The sequence below is a fragment of the Chelonia mydas genome, chromosome 14 (assembly GCF_015237465.2).
Source record: "Chelonia mydas isolate rCheMyd1 chromosome 14, rCheMyd1.pri.v2, whole genome shotgun sequence".
Taxonomy (NCBI): Eukaryota; Metazoa; Chordata; order Testudines; family Cheloniidae; genus Chelonia; species Chelonia mydas.
The window spans coordinates 15,638,046-15,646,222 of NC_051254.2; the positions used below are offsets into that span (position 1 = coordinate 15,638,046).

Sequence of the window (8,177 nt, forward strand, 5' to 3'; positions counted from 1 at the left end):
CTATCCCAGACGTTCAGGGGGGAGATGTCTTAGCAGCACTGTTTCCTCTCAAGTTCATTACACTGCTCAGCTTTAGGGGCCAGCTCTCTCCCTCTCCACTGTCACACTGACTGATCCCTTGCTACAGATCACGTTCTCTTAAGCAGCCAACTGGAGCCTGAGACCACAGGTACACTATGGATTTCTGCTGGAACAGTGAGGGCAGTCAGGGATGTGATGAGGTGTGATCCCTGATGGGCATAGCTGTGCCAGCAAAAGCCCCTAGTGTAGACTCAGTTATAAGCTGTGTTTTTACTGGTATAGCTTGTTTTGCTTGTGGAGGTGATTTTGCTAGACTGGAGAATCCACACTAGAAGCACTTTGTAGGTATAGTATATTGGTATTCTTACACAAGTAACACTTCGAGCGTAGACACCCCCTGAGTCTGCCAGCCTTCAGGAGTTTCAACCAAGTATTTGCTTCCTGTTGGGCTTAGACGATAGAGGGTTTCTCCCCTGTAACATGCTGGACTGGAATGATCGGTCGGACAGCTTTATTAGCCCCTACATAGGCAGAATCTATTGGTGTTCTGCTTTGCAGCATCTGCAATATGCCCAGAAGCCAGTGCACCATAATTGAATATGGAAGAAATATAGAGGCAAAATGATTTTGGAAACTGTTTTCATCTTCGCATTGAGGTGCCATGTGATAGGCAATAAAGCTTGTGATTGCAAAAGCAAGATCTGATGTAGCACAGCTCACAGGAGGTGCAAGAAGCTGTGGCATAAAACACAGACACCCATTTTCTCTCCATGAGCAGACAGCACCTTTCACTGGGTTCTTGCAGATGTCAAGTAACAAAACTCGCAGAAATTTCTTCTCTCTGCATGAGCAGAGAGGGTAACTTAAGAGTTTAGACAGTCTTTGTATCGGCTTCACCTTCCTTTGGAAAGCTCAAAAAATGCAATCCATCAAAATCGGTTTGAAAAGAAACACACAATGAAACAGAAATTCTTCAGTCATAGGCCAGCCACAATGCTGTGGTTTTCTCATTAAAAAAGACTCCTAAATTAGAAACATGGAAAGCAGCAGCTTAAATATTTGAGGGACAGTTTTTTTAAAACTCAAAAAGTTTGAGCTAGTCATTGCATTTATGCACAAGAGCCTGGTTTTGCAGTGCTTTTCGGAAACATGGCTCAGATGGGGGACACAAGTACTTTAAATACAGAATTTGACCTACTTTAAAATTATGATCACAGTGGTCAATACCCTCTAAACACACCTGCACCTTACAGCTGACCCTGCTCAGGGTTGCAAGGGAAGGTGCACGAACCCTCATGTGTATGCATGGAAGGGGCGAGGTCCTTGCTGGTCCTGAGCTTAGGGATCAGTTGAATCCTAGGCATGTGATCTCTCCATCCAGCCCGGAGTTCATTCAGGCAGCCTTTGCCATTGCATCTGGGCTCCTCCCAAAAGTAAGAGTGTGACGATGATATTAGACACCGTTATGAAAAAGTATCTGATTTTACTGTATTTCTACCCAGAGATTGCACTGGTTACACACACGTAATTGTCCTTCCCCCACTCCCAAAATCCAGTAGCATGAATTTCGCATGAACTTTCTGGGGCAGTGATTTTTGAATATGGATCGTCTGCTAGGGAAGATAAAACCTCCAGCACGTTCACATGTAGCTTGATCTCTGCCCTTCCTGATTCTTACCATGGATTTATGAGCTTCTTGATATTGTGCATCTCAGCTACCCTGTTCAATTTCTCTGAACAATTTCCACCACCAAAGCACAGATACCTAGCCAGACTCATGCAAACCACTCAAGAAAACCCAGGTCAAGAGACTGGTAGAGCATCCCAAAGAGAATGGCAATGGAAAGATCTGCTATAATATACTGGCCAATACAGAGTAAAATACAGAGTAAGTATGAGCAACACCTTCAAGGGCCAATTCAGCACTTTCTGAAAATTAGACCCCCTTCTAGGCATCTCCAACTGGGATCCCAAAGTCACTTTTGAAATCTGGGCCACCTGGGTGTGCCCCAAACTAGAGCGTGTTGCATCAAATAGCAGAGCCCTCTGAAAGAGTGTTTTAAAGCAGCATTGAATGCATCCAAGGTAAACAAGATGCCACGGTTGAGTGACCTGAGTTGTCAGAGAAAACTGAACAGACCAACAAAAGTCACTTTAAAAGGGATTTTCTCCTTTAAAGAGAACCCAGTGCTAAAAACAATTCTCAGTAAATGTAAGTAGCAGCTTGTCTTCCTACCTCTTGGCTTGATTATCCTGCCGGCGGGCCCACAGCCTTTCCTCACTCTTATCTTGATCAGTGGGCTGGAAATACATGAAAAGTTGAAAAAATGATTTCAACATGAGTCTCACTCACTTCTCCTTTTAACACGCGGGGCCAGCTAGGGAGGAGGCTGGGTTGAATGACTATACAAAACTCTGCCCTGCCTGTTACTATTTGACAAGTCATAAGGAAAAACCCAAGAGGGCTACAGCATAAAAACGGAAAGCAATTTCATCATGCAATCATAACATACCCTTCTCCTCCTCTTCAGATTCTCTGAAATACTGCTGCTGTCCTTGGGCTCAAAGTTCCAGATATTGCATCACCTGATGCACCCTCTCAGCATCAGTCTCTCCAGGAGTGTATGTTCAGTGCATTCTGCTGGCTGCCACTCCTTGCCTTGAATGGGATGCAAATCAAATTCCTTTCTCTTCCACAACGCACCCCCTCTCTGGGCTGCTATTAGCTACACACACAGTCAAGAGGAGTAGGAGCACAAAGATTATTGGTATCCTGCCTAGAAATATGAGAAAGCCTTCCATCCTGAGGGATCCCCAAACTGCTTCAACTATAGCAATGCAGAAAAGCAGCCACCTCTGGGCTGGATGACAAGAAACCCAGAACAGTATGTTGCCCCACAGTTAGGGAATTTTGGACACCAGGGCAAACACCTACTCTTACAAGAAGTGCCGGGGACTTTTAATGCCAATGCAGGGCAGACAGGAGCTTTGTTTAAGCTCTCATCCTAAGAATACAGTGCCACACATTTTCACATATACAGGGAACCACGGTGCCGGGTGCATAGTTTTTACATTAAATGCTCCCAATCAAAAGACAACATGCGATCATGTCTCCTCTGAGCCACAGAGATGCTGCGTTCCTGAAGATACGGGAATGGTTTTTACTGAACAAATTATGTAACTAAGGAGTTTCTCTCTTCGCCCTTTCCAACAACATGAATTTGATTGTGCCATTTATGATACCATAGATCAGCTGCACTTGGGCGCCTAGTATCGCACTGGACACGGACCCACTCCATAACCTCTGTACTAGGTCCGATTCCACGACCAGCTCAGAAATTCTTAGAGGTTATCACAATAACCTTTTTGGCATGGCACAACATGCCAGGGAACAAGCTGTTCGAGCTTGGGCTGCATTACCTGGTAGGTCAGGACAGGATGTTCCACCACTAAGTGTCCTCCTCAGGACTGCATGTTCCAGGGGCAATGAAGGGGTAAAACCCTTCCATCCTGAACATTACCCCAGCATTCCTCTGGAGAGAAGGGGGGGTTGAGACAAGCCCAACACAGCAATGATTAAAGAATTAATGGCGAGACCAGTGGTTTCTGACTCAGACCTTGCCTGATTTTTCCTTCCTCCTGCTAATTCTCCAGTTACTGCCCTGGATAATTTAGCCATGCTTCTTTTTAATTAGATTTAACGAGCTTTCAGTGGCCTCTAGCTTATGGAGGATGTTGTCCAACTGGACATTTGTTCGGTTTGCAGTTCTCCTCAGAAACTTAAAATAACATTTTCTCTCTACTAATTTAATCTTTAATACATGTGGCAAAGTTATTTTTTCCCCTCCCTGTGCATTTCCCATTAAGATGAATTCAGCCTCAGTACCCTTTGTTTATTCACTTCCATATATTTGCAGTAGCACCATCCATGATAGAACAGGTCAGGGAAACAGTCATTGTTTCACTGCTATTGGAGAGGCAGGAAAGGAGGCTTCAGAGTTCATAGGCCATTCCCTCACCAATTTCACACCGTTCTAGAGCCCATCTTTAGACCTCAAAACACATCAGCATCCCCTTCAGACCAAGTCAGATGCTTCTGAGAAAGGCAAGGTCAAGTGGTTTGAGCTCACATCTGGGATCCAGACTCAGCATGTTGCCTGGGCAACCAGGTATTTTACGTATTAATGTACCCAACATGCCTACTATATGTGCCCAGGCACCATACATAAGATTATTGACCAGCTTCAATATCGAGAGACTCACCCCACAATCACCTCTTCCGCACACACGTGAGAGCCTGAGAAAAAGAATGGGCCCTGAAGAGCAGCAGACTTGGGCCAGTGGAGGAAGCACATTTCAGAGCCGAGACCTTACCGGTGGGCGCTGTGGGTGACCACCCAGGGCAATGTGGTCAAGAGGCAAGGAACAGGGCAGGCCTGGGATGCAAAGACATGGAAGGGAACTCAGGTCAATGGGGGGCGGGGGGAGAAGGCAGTGGGACCTGGGGACAATGGGTTGGGAGCCCAGGGAGACAGCAGACGATAGGAGCGATGGGGGGAACTCGGGGAGGCAGAGGGGCCAGGAGCACCAAAATACAAGTTCGTCCAGCGCACCATTTTCCCCAAGGCCGTCCCTATCAGCAGTCTCTGGATATAGAGATCAAGATACAGTGCGTATGTCTACCCTGGAATAAAACACCCATGGCTGGCCCGGGTCAGAAAAGTCGGGCTTGCGTGGCTTGGGCTGTGGGGTTATAAATTGCGGTGCAGATGCCTAGACTCAGGCTGGAGCCTGGCACCTTCCCCCTTTGCGGGGTCCCACAGTCCAGGCTCCAGCCTGAGCCCAGACGTCTACACCGCAATTTTTAGCTCGGCAGCCCAAGGTCTATGAGCCCGACTCAGCTGACACATGCTCTGAGACTTGGTGCCTCAGGTTTTTTATCACAGTAGACATATCCTCAGCCAGCCAGAACCCAGGCCTTACAGGGCTACCTGCACTGACCTACAAGAGAGAGTCTAAATTTATCTTTGCATGGCATAAAGGGAAATTTTAGAAAGGTGGGGTTTTCCATACCAGATCATTGCTGGGAAAGGGCCAATACCGGTTGCTCAAGAGAGTAGCAATTCCTGCTGCTGCTTCAGTGAGAGCATCCTATTGCACAAGTGGCCAATTACTCAATGCTGCCCATGGAGATGGAGGTGGGTAGGGTGGAGTTCCTTCCTGACCTCCCCTCTCCCCAACGATCAGTTACACCCTAAAGCATGAGATTTGATCACCCCATTGGCTGGCCTAACTATACATTATTGCTCATACAATTTGTTAGAATATAGATATTCAGGCCTGTCTGTAAAGGCCTATACTCGAAGAATTTAGGTGTATTCTTATCATTTAGCTAGTTATAGAGGTATAAAAGAAAGAATCAAAATCACTGTCGGCCGGTGTAAGGGCCTTCTCTTACTGTGACAGTCTGAGGCCCTGTGCTTAGGCTAAGGCCTCTGGACAAGCAGCAGAGGCAGCCATAAGCTGGGAAGCGACCGGTCACATCCTCACATTCCAAACTGGTCACATTGAAATAAGGTGCTATTGGGCTGTTAAGAATACAATCCTGTCCTGTTTCAGAGTAACAGCCATGTTAGTCTGTATTCGCAAAAAGAAAAGGAGTACTTGTGGCACCTTAGAGACTAACCAATTTATTTGAGCATAAGCTTTCGTGAGCTACATCTGTGCATCCGATGAAGTGAGCTGTAGCTCACGAAAGCTTATGCTCAAATAAATTGGTTAGTCTCTAAGGTGCCACAAGTACTCCTTTTCTTTTTGCGACTCCTGTCCTGATAATGCCTATCACCTCCAGAGAAAGAGAAGTGCCTAGAAGATGTAAAAGAAAACTTAGTTTGATAGCATCCTGTCTGGCAAGAACTCACTTATCAATAGCTGGGATCTGAAATCCGATGAAGTGAGCTGTAGCTCACGAAAGCTTTATGCTCAAATACAGTTGTTAGTCTCTAAGGTGCCACAAGTACTCCTGTTCTTTTTGTCTCATTTCTTTGTTGTTCTATCACTGTAGTCCCCATTTCCCTATTGTTTGTCTGCATAATCTCTGTCTGATTCTGTGATTGTTTCTGTCTGCTGTATAATTAAGTTTGCTGGGTGTAAACTAATTAAGGTGGTAGGATATAATCGGTTAAATAATCATGTTACAATATGTTAGGATTGGTTAGTTAAATTTCAGTAAAATGATTGGTTAAGGTACAGCTAAGCAGAACTCAAGTTTTACTATATAGTCTGCAGCCAATCAGGAAGAAAGAGGGGGGGAATGGGAACAGGGAATGGGGTTGGGGAAATTGGAATCATGTTTTGCTAAGAGGGTGAATGGGAACAGAGACACAGATAAGGCTCTGTGGTGTCAGAGCTGGGAAGGGGGACACTGAGGAAGGAAACTGGAATCATGCTTGCTGGAAGTTCACCCCAATAAACATCTAATTGTTTGCACCTTTGGACTTCGGGTATTGTTGCTCTCTGTTCATGCAAGAAGGACCAGGGAAGTAAGCGGATGAAGGAATAAGCCCCTAACACAATTATCCAGCCCTTTTTCACATCCACCTATTAGCAGCAGCAGACATATTTAACCATATGACCTGCCACAGCAGCAAACAGATAGCATCAGAGCAAACGGAACTCTAATACCAACTTCGAGTTTAATCCCATGATCAGCCCAATGTAACATAACTGACTCACTCTAGTGAACGGAGCCGTGAGCATTGCCTAGCATGACGACAACAGGAATGCATCCAATGAAGTGAGCTGTAGCTCACGAAAGCTTATGCTCAAATAAATTTGTTAGTCTCTAAGGTGCCACAAGTCCTCCTTTTCTTTTTGCGAATACAGACTGACACGGCTGCTACTCTGAAACCAGCAACAGGAGTGTTATTTGCTCCCCGCCCCCCGACAGTTCATAGGTCTATATGCTCCACTATACGCACCCCCCCAACTTTAAAGGATATCATATAATCACATACAATGTTCTATATGCTGACAATTTTTTCCCCCTGAAATGATGCCCCTGGACTGCAAGCAGGATGACAATTTACAAAGCGGCCCCCCCGGTTTCACATCCCCTCTTTTGAAAGCTTATGTGCATCTAGCCATTTCAAACCCACGCCCCAGCATATCAGCCTCCTTCCACAGATTCAATCCAAGCCTCAAGCCTGGGAACTAGCCATCAGTCCCAGTCAATTTTAACAAACACACCAACGCCCGCCCATTATCTCAAGCCCACACATGTATGTGCATGACACAAACCATTTTCCAACTGCTCTCTCTCTCTCAGGAAACTCAAAACATGCATCCAAACCAACCAAACCCATTTACCTGAGGGGATCAGGAGAGATTCACTCACAGGGACACTCCCTGCAATGCCTGCCACTGAAATATTTCAGGCTGAACTTTGCCCCTTGCTGTCCCCATTTGCATTTACTAAGAGAGCCTGCTTCCCAGGCTGTGGCTGCACAGGCCAGACCACCTCAATCACCAGGGACAAGATCAATTGCTTTTTTCCATTAGTTACTGATTATAGGAAGGCAGGCAGCAACCCTGCAGGCACTGGAAGGAAAACTGCATGCCGGATATGAATGGGGTAGCTGGCTAGCCAGGCTTGTTCCACGGCAATCCCAGAGACAGAGTTACATGACTCAGCTGCTTCATCTGGAAGTAAATTAATGCAAAACGCAGATTTTATTATGATGAGTTCTGCTCATAGGATAACAACAGTGCATTTATTACGGTCTCAGCAGGACTGTGCGCATGCTGGGACTGGTCTGCCTTGCTTCCAGTGTTCCACTTTCTGAACAAAAACAAATGCCAGCATTTCAAACTGAGGGCCTGATCCAACTCCTGCGGGCATCTGTCAGAGTTGGAATGGACCCTAAAGTAAAAGCATCAGCACTTACCAGAACCACTCAAATAGCAAGTGAGAACAGCAGTTCAGCCAGTTAGTTTTCCCATTCTCAATAACTGGAAGGTTTGTCTAGTCAACTAATAAGTACTATGGGGATGGGCTCATTAGAGATACCACAGATTAGTTCAGATGTCCACAGAACTAGAACAAGAGCAGTCGGCAAAACGCAGCAGCAGAGTTGTAGAAAGTTGTATATTTCAAA

General features: G+C 45.8%; 1 protein-coding gene across 4 annotated transcripts in view; it reads right to left on the minus strand.

The window, feature by feature from the left end:
- Positions 1 to 7,461, minus strand: part of UNC13D (unc-13 homolog D) — a 54,136-nt gene extending 46,675 nt beyond the window's left edge. Inside the window, exons 1-2 of one of the 4 annotated variants that reach the window (XM_037915216.2) lie at positions 2,535 to 4,731; positions 2,258 to 2,322 (exon numbers count right to left, since the gene is read on the minus strand). The gene's annotated coding sequence lies outside the window, so the exon portion shown is untranslated. Of the gene's footprint in view, positions 1 to 2,257; positions 2,456 to 2,534; positions 4,732 to 7,389 lie in introns of those variants that run through there. The other 3 variants (XM_043527708.1, XM_043527707.1, XM_037915217.2) reach the window with 3 other exon arrangements.
- Positions 7,462 to 8,177: the final 716 nt, after the last annotated feature.